Below are 12167 nucleotides of genomic sequence, written 5' to 3' on the forward strand. Positions count from 1 at the left end.
CCTTGCCTTACTCCCTTTTCTCCGGACCACCTCTTGGTTGTGGCGGCTGATGCACCAGCATACGGCATTGGGGCCGTCCTTGCGCACCGGGATGCCGAATGCTCCGAACAGCCCATTGCTTATGCCTCTAAGACGTTGACCACAGTACAACGGAACTACTCCCAGATCGAAAAGGAGGCTCTGGCGATCGTGTTCGCTGTCCAAAAATTTCACACCTATCTTTTTGGGGCAAAGTTCACCCTCCTGAGGGACCGTAAACCCTTGGTTACACTTTTCGGACCCCACTCTCACCTTCCAAAGTGAACGCCTCAATGTCTCCAGCACTGGGCATTGTTTTTACATAATTATGCTTACACCATCTGGTATATGCCCACCACCCACCATGCTAATGCGGATGCTTTGTCATGTCTCCCAGCAGGCCCCGATCCTGCCTTTGACCAACAGGAGGTCCTCTGCTTTCACATTGATTCTGCCCGCCGGGATGTGCGGGACAGTCTGCCTCTTATGAATGCTCACATTGCTGCGGCTACCCGTCACAACCCTGTCTTGCGGCAGGTTCTCAACTAAGTGATCAATGGGTGGCCGTCCTATGTTACTCGTTGGATGCAGTCTGATTTCAGCCCCTGGCACCACCTGTCCCACGAGATGGACGCATATGTTCCGCTGCAACTACCAAACATTCTTTTATTAAATCGCCATCAGTGAAGGGGCGCAGGGATTTTGCTAAAAGCAAAGCAATTTTGTAACTCACTCTGAGAGCTGCCTCATTTGATTTTTCTTCGTCGTCCAGATCTTCTTCGGGTAGTTTCCTTTTAAGTTTAATAACTTCCTGTGCACGATCTGGTCCATCACATTTTCCACTTCCGTAGTCTTTCGCGTGATACGACATATAATGTCACTGCAAATTAAATTTCCTGAAAGAATTCAGCGTTTTGTGACATACTAAACATTTTGCAACACCATCTTTTTCTGTGAACAGATACAATTCCTCCAAATGGGGGTTGAACTGCGAAAGCATGATTGGGGTTACACAACGGCAATTTGACATGATTCTTAACCAGCGCAATGACTGTTAGAGCTGATCGTAGTGCTTTAAACGTTACACAGTCGGCGCGAATTCAATAGGCATGCTGCGGCCCTATTTAAACATGCGTGCGCATTTCCCCTCCCTCCCTACTCTGCGACCATGCACCTGCTCGTGAGCATGTGCCTGAGCAGACGCGAGTACTCGCGCTCAAAACCGGTCAGTTGTTAAGCCCTGACTCAGTCTATTACCATTATTATTCGACTTTCTGGAAAGTAAAGATTTGACTGTAATGATACATTCTACAATTGTTAAAGGCTGACACATGAATAATTAGTAATTCATGTTATCACCTCTGTAAGGGCACAAACTGCTGTGTATTAATTTCTAAGAAACCACAAATAAAGCTCCCACAGCACCTTTACAATGGAGTACTGGTAGAGACAGAAGTTATATTTGTCCTGTGTAGCTGCGAAACAAGTGATTATTCTTTAGTTCAGATAAACACCTACTTAAAGATCATAGCTGTGATTATTCGTGCAATAAGTCATAACTGTAAATAACACCGGACCAGGACTCGAACCTGGATTGCCCACTTTACGTGTGACCGCTACGGTCGCAGGTTCGAATCCTGCCTCAGGCATGGATGTGTGTGATGTCCTTAGGTTAGTTAGGTTTAATTAGTTCTAAGTTCTAGGCGACTGATGACCTCAGAAGTTGAGTCGCATAGTGCTCAGAGCCATCACACACCACTGTTCATAAATACACTTCAAGATATATATGAAAATGACGAAAATGAGCTCTCTTGCATTTGGCATGAGTCTGAATACTCTGACCTAACGAAAATATTACTAAATTCATGGGCTGCTAATGAGACTAAAATGACAATCAAGTTCATTGTTATAATTGCATTAACTCTGCAGATAATTGCATAACAAATATTAATGTCCACTATGCAACTGAAGTGACAGTCACTATGCAGGTGTGTATGTTATGGTCAGTTAAGTAATCAGATTCCAATAATACTTCCCTATTCTACTATATACTTATCATTAGTTATTAAGCCAGCCGGTGTGGCCGTGCGGTTAAAGGCGCTTCAGTCTGGAACCGCGTGACCGCTACGGTCGCAGGTTCGAATCCTGCCTCGGGCATGGATGTGTGTGATGTCCTTAGGTTAGTTAGGTTTAATTAGTTCTAAGTTCTAGGCGACTGATGACCTCAGAAGTTGAGTCGCATAGTGCTCAGAGCCATTCGAGCCATTAGTTATTAAATACATGAAATGTATTTGCAGCTGCAAATATGAACAACCATCAGCTGTATAAGGGAACGATGACACTGAAAATTTGTGCCGGACCAGGACTCGAACCTGGATTTCCCACTTTACGCGAGCAGTTGCCCTAACCATTTTGGCTACACATGCATGGCTCACGGCCCGACTCAAACTTCCACTGTTGTCATTCCTGCATCACAACCTGTACTCAAACAGATTATGTAATTCTAGTAAAGAGGAGGACATTTTAACTCGAAGTCACTGCTCGGTATCGGTGGCTAAATATGATATTACAGTGCCTGTGTTGTTAAGAAAAACTATGCAATGCTCCTTTGGACATGCATGTATGTCCAAAGGAACACTTCAACATTCTTCTTAACACAAGCTCTACAATATTGCATTAGTTAATTGAAAAACAGGTGCTGCACTCAGATTCACATGTACCAGGTGTAGAAGTATGAAACCAGAATTTTCCTATAGATGGTGCTCGCCGTCAGTGTACGGCCCATGAGACTGCATCTGCAGCACCATCTGCTTCCTGTTATGGCTGACTACGAATGTCGACACATAGTAACTCATGTTTCGTACATCAGTATCTGTTTCAAACCCATAAACATGTAGAGTTTTGTGCCTACAAACTACGAATTGTGGACAGCATTGGTTTTCTGTTAGCATTTGAAGAAAACTGCTGCAGAATTGCATCAAATGCTTGTCAAAGCTTTTGGCGAACGTGCTCTTGCGAAAACACAGTGTTTCAAGTGGTTCAAAAAACTCAAAAGTGGTGATTTTGACGTGAGAAATGACAAGCACGGGAAACCACTGAAAAAGTTCTAACACAACAAATTGCAGGCCTTATTGGATGAAGATAATACTCAAACTCAACAGGAACTCACGGAACAATTGAATGTGGCACAGAGAGCAATTTCTCTGTGGTCGAAGGCTAGGGCAAAGGTGCAGAAAGGGGGAACATGGGTTCCGCATGAACTCAATGAAAGACAGCTACCAAATCAAAAGACCACTAGTGAAAGTTGTTTCTCCATCAAACAGTGACAGGTGGTGAAAAATGGATATATTTTGAAAATCCTAAGTGTCATAAATCATGGACATCCACTGCAAGACCATATTGCTTTAAAGAAGACAATGCTCTGCATTTGGTGGGACCAGAAGGATGTCATCTATTACGAGCTGTTGAAACCTGGTGAAACTTAACACTAATCGCTACCAACAGCAAACGATCAATTTAAATCTAAAATTACATGAAAATGACTGGATTATGGAAAAAGGCAACACAAAGTCATATTGCTCCATGATAACACCCCATCACACACAGCAAAAAGGGCCAGGTAAATGATCGAGGTGCTCAGTTTGGAAATACTAGGTCATGCGGCTTATTCTCCAGACTTGGCTCCATGCAATTACCGCCTACTTGCATCACTGTGACACGCTCTCTGAACAACGCTTCAATTTGTATGAAAATGTACGAAAATGGCTCACTAACTGGTTTGCTTCAAAAGAAGAACTGTTTTTTGGCGTGGCATTGATAGCCTGCCGGATAAATACATAAATAGCAATGGAGATTATTTTGAATAAAATAGTGCTTATCAGCTTCAAGAAACAGACATGTAATTATTGCAACCAAATTCTGGTTACATACTTCTACACCTGGTATTTTACATGGACTGGCACCATCACAAATGACTAAGGAAAGGATATCATTAACGTACTGTTACAAAAAAAAAAAAAAGGACAAGAAAAATATCTGCATATTACCTGTATTGTCTCAAAAAGAAATATGCATATGAAGTGCCATCCAGAAAATGACTTCCAGGACTGATGTTAGATTATGCTACTAAGTTCACCAGATGCTTGGAATTTTGACGAAATATTCTGAACAATTCTTGTGTAAAATGCGACAGTGAGTTGAACAATTTAATTTTTCCAACTGCAAGAAGTTGGCTTTATGCGTAAATTACAATTTCTTTCCTCTTTTATTAGTGAGAAATCTGCCTCTTTTTGCCTTAGCCACTACTACAGCACAGCAATGAAAGAATATTTATGTTTTCGATGCCTCACTAGCTGTTTGTTATTGCAACCATAACCAGAGATTAAAATCTCATTGGAAAAGCATATTTAAAGTCAAATGTTTTTACTCCTCCTTTACTGTAATGGGAAACAGCCACAACAGAACTAACTAATGAAATCTTAAGAAAACTATGAGTTTGTACCTCAGTGCTGTGTACATCAAAAAGAAGCTTTTCAAAATCATCAGATGACTGAATTAGTTCACCAAATTTCACTGAGTATTATTACATTGTTATTAGTTCAGAGGCACTTTTTTGCAGCTTATTTTAATTACCTTTTGGCTGGAGGAGCTGGAAGAAATGGAACATCAGATGTTGACCACATAGAATATTTGTATTTACCTTATTTAATAATCTTCAGAGCAACATCAGAATACCAAGACAGAAAAGCTGACAACAAGAAGCCCGTAAAGTAGGTATAAATCTGCCTACAGTGTCATAATTTAGCAGACATACAAAGTGGGTGTGAGGTGAGGAAAAGTGCTCGAACAACGCCGAGGTAGACTTGTTTATCACCCCTACAATGAAGTGACAGTCTACCGCAAAAGTTGCTAGCAGAAAAAGGAAAGCAGAGGGCATTTTGCTACAATTTACTGGTATATAACAGGTCTGTAGTGTGCTTGTGCGTTGTTGATCCGATTCCAAAATTGTTGAGCAATTTTTAGTATTCACAGCTTACCAAGTCTCTCTGTGGATATTCACCAATGCTTTGTCCCTTTGTTTTGGTGATAGTGCCAAAAACTGTCCTTCAGGAAACATACTCCCTGGAATATGCTTTTGGTATTTGAGCTCTGGGCAGCTGTGTCTGTGGTATGCAAGCTTTGCTCACTTCTGAGCTTACTCACAGAACGCACTCACTTTGGAAACATTCTCCCAATAGTAGTATAAGTGGAACTTTGCAACAACACAGAATATGTTGGGCAATGGTGTGACTGTTGAGTTACTTCCTGGAAAGCACAGAATTATCCTGTTCAATTCGCGTGATGATTTTCACTTAAGGGCATGATGTAGGGTAGTCAATTTATGGTTTTCAGTACAGGGGGGATCATTCCACACAGCAATTTCAACCAACCTAGTCTTTTCAATTGCAAGTTAACTGCCCTAGCCACCACTGCAGCATTAACAGACACAGGAATGCTGCAGCCCACCAATAGCTCTCATGAAACTGGCCACGCTGTAAAGTGAGGATTCCAACTCTCTTCACGCCACATTGCAGGCCAGCTTTTTACCTATTATGTGACAGAGCTATACGCAGCCAAAAAAAAAAAAAAAAAAAAAAATCAATAAGGAAATCTTAAGCAAACCTCTCTATCATAAGCCTTCTCAGTACTTCCATTGCCCCACAGAATAAGGGCAACACATTTGTAAGACTGTACACTGCATAGTGCCCTTTTCTCCTTCTGATGAGATACTTCTAATTTTTTTAACACAAAATTTTATTTATGCAATTGTGGCACTGAATTTATTAACTAGGTACGTATAATACATGGTGCTGACCCGTGGTCGTCTTCACGGAATTGGGCATTGAAACTGCACGGTCACAATACATATTTTTGTTAACAAAATTCATCAACAATAATCCATCACAATCTGAAAAGAATTGTGATATACATAGGAGGAAAAAAATTGTCTTTATCACTCGTTATTAAAGCTGTCAGTAGCTCAGAAAGGAGTTCAATATGAAGCAACCAAAATTTTTCATCATTTGCCCAATACCCTAACCGGTAATACAGCAGGTTTTAAATCTGACCTAAAATCATTTCTCCTGGACAAATCCTGTTCCACAGATGAATTACTATTTAAAAAATGACAGCCTGTAAAGAAAAAACTCATTTTTAAGTGCAGTGGCATGCATAGGACTAATACACAACGCCTTAATTATTGTTAAAACTAATCGTATATCACGTATACCTGGAAACCAACTCATTCCAAAACATTTTGATAATAGGGCTTGTCAAATGATCTATGAAACTTTTAACTAACTCACTGGTAACAATATTTCATAGGAGTGCTCAATGAATGAACTGACACAGTAATAATCATCCCTTTGATTTATGCGTTACTGAACTAGAGCATGCAGTACTACTACACCTGAATTCTCAACCTTGTCTAATCAAAGCCAGTGTCGCACAAAGGTTAAATGGTCAGTTCATCGCACATGTCAACTATCAATAAGTCCTGAATGTGGAAAATCGTTCATGCCAGAATGATTATTTTTGAAACAAGAAAATCCTTTTCTGACATGATTTGTCTAATTAGCAGTCACCCCACACACAACACAAGAATATCAAGTTGCTTCCGTGCCTTTAACCCTCTATTAAACCCGAATCAAACAATATGCCACAAATGTTAGACCTTTTTTCACTTGTGACTACTTTGTAACACTAAACAATGCATGCAAAACCCAATTTGTAACTGCAAGACAAATACTAGTATTTCAAAGAAGAAAATCACAACTGATTGATTCTTTTGTTTTGTTTTAGGGCGCAAAAGCAACTGAGGTCGTACGCACCCATGTCAGAACCTTAGAACACTAATAAGAAAAAGAAGTTAATAGCGACTACATGTTAAGCCCAACTGAGGGAAGGAAAGAGAGCCAAGACCAAGGACTTATTGAAGAATGGTCCACAAAATATGCCGTAGAGACAATAGATGTACCGAACTCAAGATTAAATGTCCTTCTCCATATTGCTATAATGGATAAAAAGTAAAACACGAGTGGCACCCCATGAGTCGCTCGCTAAAACGGCCGATAACTCAGATGGCAAACGGACACTATAACACTGTTAAAAAAAGGGCATTCAGTCAGGAAATGGTGAACTGTCAGAGGTTGACGACAATGAGCAGATAGTGGGAGATCACCACCTAACAAATGACAATGGCTAAAACAACATTGCCCAATTTGCAACCTAGTTAAATTGATCTCCTTGTGGCAAGAGGGCCAACAGGATGTCAATCACATCACTGGGAGAGATTTCATTCCCCAAAAACTTGTTCCCATGAAGAGAAGACCAATGGTGATGCCAAAGTTAAACCACCCACCGACAGACAGCAACACAGTGACCATCAGAAGGAATGAAAGATCTAGCACGATGAGGTACAAGGACTGCAGCCTCGGCAGCAGCATCAGCAGCCTCGTTTCCTGTCAGACCGACATGACCAGGAACCCACACCGGCTCCCTCAAGAGCAAGCAAGTGGAAGCTTTCTTGGATCCGTCGCACTAAGGGATTGCCTGTGTACAGCACGCACAGGCTTTGAAGGGCACAGAAAGAATCAGAGCATATGACAATTAAAAAGCTAGTGTCACTGGATGTACTGTGTGGGCTGACCGAGGGTGAAGAGCTCGGCAGAAAATATTGAGCAGTGTTCCAGAAGCCGATACCAAAAATTGTCGGTGCCAATGACAGAGGCACACCTGACACCACCATCTGTCTTAGAGCCACCAGTGTACACCAAGGTACTATCACTAAGTTCCATGTGAAGGTCGAGAAACTTACAACGATAGATTGAATCCGGAGTAGTTTCCTTAAGAAGCGAATGAAGTCCAAGGTGAACACAGACAGCCACATGATGCCAAAGTGGAGGAGGGTTCACACCCATCGGGAACATTGCAGGCAGTGTGAAGTTAAGCGAGCAACAGCCGAAAGTGAACTTCAGGAGGTAACAGAGAAGAAGCATGCACCCCATACTGGCAGTCAAGTTAGTTATCGAAGGAGGTGGCATAGGATGGGGGCTGGGCATGGCAGACAAATGGTCTGAGGAGATCATCACGCCGGTATGACAGCAGTAGTTCAGCAGCTTCTGCACAGAGACTCTGAACTGGGCTATTGAAAAAGTTGCGTGCAGCCAAACTGATTCCAGTATCGTGGACTGTATTAAGACAGCATAAGATGGATGGACATGCAGATACATAATGCATAATAAAACACCCATAGTCATTGAACGGACATTGGTACAAACGGAGGAGAGTGGTCCAATCCGTTCCCCAGGATGTACCACTTCGGACATGCAGAACATTGATAGACTAGGTACAGTGGACAGCCATGAAAGACACATGGGAGAACCAAGGAAGTTTTCTATCAAGTGTGAGCCCCAGGAATTTCGTACTTTCAGCAAACAGAAGAGCAAAAGGCCCAAGATGAAAAGACAGTAGAAGAAACCCACTGCACTGCCAGAAATTCATACAAACGGTTTTGTCAGTGGAAAAGCGAAAGCCACTGTCAATGCTCCATGAGCAAAGATGAGTGAGACATCGTTGAAGACACCGCTAAAGGAGACAAAGCTGTGGAGAACTGCAATAGATGGCAGTCATCAAAGAAAAGGGAGCCAGCTATGCCCAGTGGGAGCCAGCTATGCCCAGTGGGAGACAGCCCATAACAGAGTTAATGGCTATAGCAAAGAAGACAACACTCAGGACGGAGCCCTGAGGTACCTTGTTTTCCTGAATAAAGGTGTCCGACAAGGCAGAACCCTCACATACCTTGAAATCTCGGTCTTTTAAAAATTTCTGAAGGACACAGGGCAGGCGGCCACAGAAGTCCCATGTGTGGAGTGTACAGAGAATACCAGTATTCCAGAAGGTGTCAGAGGCTTCCCCAAATCAAAAAACATGGCCACAGTTTGATATTTCCACAGAAAACCATTCATGAAGTTGACAAAGTGAACAGATGATTAACTGCAGAACAGCACACTCGAAATCCACATTGTGCAATAGTTACTAGACTGCAAGATTTGAGCCACCATACCCGCCAGCCATGAATTGTGTTCCACCATGTTGCAAACACATCTGATAAAAGAAATGGGGCAGTAGCTAGAAGGAAGGTGTTTGTCCTTACCAGGCTTAGGTATGGGTATGACAGTGGCTTCACACCAGTGTCTGGGAAACATGGCATCTGCTCAAATGTGATTGTACGTATGGAAGAGAAAGTGCTTGCCTGCAAGAGAAAGGGGCTGCAACATCTGAATGTGGACATCATACGGCCCAGGGATGGAAGATCTGGATGAAGAGAGAGCATGATCTTGCTCCCTCTTAATAAAGGTGGCATTCTAGCATTCACAATTCTGATAGGAGACGGGTATCACCCAAGCTGCCTCCACTCATTTCTGATGGAGGAAGGTGGAGTGATAGTGGGTGGAGCTCGAAATCTCCACAAAATAGTTGCCTAAGGTGTTGGAGGTAGCAAGAGGGCCCCGAATGGCATCATCTGCTAGGGTCAGGCCAGAAATTGGGGAATGGACCTTGGTTCAAGAAAGCTGTCGGGGGTTGCCCTTCATGACAGAAGAGGGAGTGAAACTGTTAAAAGAACTAGTAAATGAAATCCAGCTAGCATTCTTCCCGAACCAAAGAATGTGAAGATACTGTGCACGCAACTGTAACAAATACAGTTCACCATCATTAGGTGACTGTGAAAAACATGGAGAGCACATCTCCACCCACAGATCGTATCACGGCACGCCTCAGGCCACCAAGGGCATGGGACACGGCCCGGTAAAGATGAAGTGTGAGATATGGAATGTTCTGCAGAAATAAGGATAACGTTTGTAAAATATTCTATCTAGTCATCACAACTGGGGAAATGTTTTTCATTGAAGATCGCAAGGCAGGTGTAAAGCCCCCAGTCGGCCTTAGAAAGCTACCAATTGAGTTTACACGTAGATGAGGTTGAGTCAGCAAACAGATAGCACATGGGGATTGGTCACACTATCAAGTGTCTGAGAGAATGGACCACAGTGCTCCAGTGTTAAGGCAAATGAGGTTGAGTTGATTGTGAAGGTCAGCCAAGAGGGCACCTTTCTGAAAGATCCAAATAGGATAGTGTGCACTGAAGTCACTGAGTCACAAAAAGGGTGAGGGAGTTGACCAATAAGCTAGAGGAAGTCTACCTTGGTGACACCAAATGATGGAGGGATGTAGACATTACAAAGAGAAAAGGTGAAGCGAGGAAGGAAAACGCAGACTGGAACAGTTTGCAGCTGTGTGTTCACCGAGATGGTTTGACTATGAATGTCATCCCATATGAGCAGCCCAAGTCCCCAAAGATTCACCAGTTGTGATCCCCTAGGAGGGCCCACCACTCTTTGGTGAGTTCGTGCCAGGCACCTCTTTCCTTTCCATGCTGAATGCCTATTCTTCTGCTGTTCTTTTTCCCCTCCCTTAGGGAACAGGAGTGTGTGTGTGTGTGTGTGGGGGGGGGGGGGGGGTATATAAACTACGCGGACTGGAAGGAAATGCAACAGTTCAAAGGATTCGCAAGGATGCAATTTTGTTTTTTGGAGGCAGAAAATAAGCATATTCTGTGATTCCAAGAGCAGCCATAATACCTCCTTGTTGGATCTAATGCCGCAAATGTTCCATTGGAGGAGAGTTAAGACAGGGAAAGAGGAAGAGGGAATAAATTAAGGGTTGTCACCTCGGCGGCTGCTGAGTGCCAGTCTTCAAAGGCTCACTGCTACAGGGCACAGAGGCTGGGGGATCCTGTTCCATGAGATCTAGAGAGGTGTCGGAACTCTCTCTGGGTCAGCCTGCGGATTCCAGGGAAGAAAAATAGTAAGTGGTGTCCCCTGGTGAAATGGAGGTCAGCCACATGAGGTTAGCACACGGCGCCACGGTTGAAGATGATCTCCAAGTTGGGTAATGGGAAGACTATCTTTGTTCAATTCCTTGGAGCCTTTGCAGTTGGCAGATGAAGACTCAAGATGTTTGTTGGGCAAAGGGAAGTAGAAAGCCTTCGTGGGATTGTTCCTTTTGTCTTCACTGGCCTGCTGGTTGTGAATCAGGTGATTTCGCTGCTGAGAGCGAAGATTTGGTGACTTCTTGTGCAGCTGGAGGAGAAGGCAGTGGGTATGCTACTATGATACTGAGCAATTTTACAACTGCAATGCTGAATTTGAAGTTGCATGTTTGTGTGGGCATGCCCTTTGTGGAGTAAGGAGTAGCAAGAATAGTACTGTAAGTGCCAGATGGTAAAATGCAGGGCTTTCAACTAGCCAACAACTTTCGAGCGACAGGATAAGGTATTTTTTCCTTTACCCAGATCTCCTGGATGGTCCGCTCATCAAGATACAAGGGACATTCTCAGGTGAGACTGCATGGTCACCATCGCAACTGATACAACGGGGAGAAGGCAACAGTTAATTGCCCTCTTGGGCATCCCTACCACAACTTACACATTTGGCCATGTTTCAACAGGACATACGCGTGTGTGTGTAACACTGACACTGGTAGCAACGCATTGGGTATTGAATGTACAGTCGGACCGTGATGACTTCATAGCCTGCTTTGACCTTTGATGGAAGTACTATTCAATCAAATGTGAGAAAAAGAGTGTGTACTTGCTAAGATTGCATCAACCTTTGGGGACGGCAGTGACACCCTCATCAGTGAGGTAAGCTTAGATTTCTTCCTCTGTCAGATCATTGAACAGCTGAGTGTAAAGAACGCCACGTGAAGAATTCAGCATTCGATGGGCTTTGACATGAACAGGATAGTCATGGAGGAGCCAAGCTGCAAGCAGTTGTTCGACTTGAAAATTACAATTGGTCTCCAAAAGCAAAGTTCCATTACACAAACAAGAGCAGGATCTCACAGGGCCTGCAACTGCATCAACACCTTTCTGAATAACAAATGGATTAACCATAGCAAAGGCCTGACCACCTTCAGTATGTGATATGAGGAACCGAGGTGCAGACTCATTCCGTTTATGTTTAGTAGACGTAGACTGCGACGATGATTAGCTTATTGCAAGAAAATCCCCCACGATTGCCAGCATCTCCGATGGCGTGCTCCTTCCA

General features: G+C 43.2%; 1 protein-coding gene across 2 annotated transcripts in view; it reads right to left on the reverse strand.

Annotated features, from left to right (window-relative positions):
• Positions 1–12167, reverse strand: part of LOC124723150 (exopolyphosphatase PRUNE1-like) — a 162577-nt gene that overhangs the window by 107996 nt on the left and 42414 nt on the right. The window lies entirely within an intron of this gene.

Source organism: Schistocerca piceifrons, chromosome X (assembly GCF_021461385.2).
Source record: "Schistocerca piceifrons isolate TAMUIC-IGC-003096 chromosome X, iqSchPice1.1, whole genome shotgun sequence".
NCBI lineage: Eukaryota > Metazoa > Arthropoda > Insecta > Orthoptera > Acrididae > Schistocerca > Schistocerca piceifrons.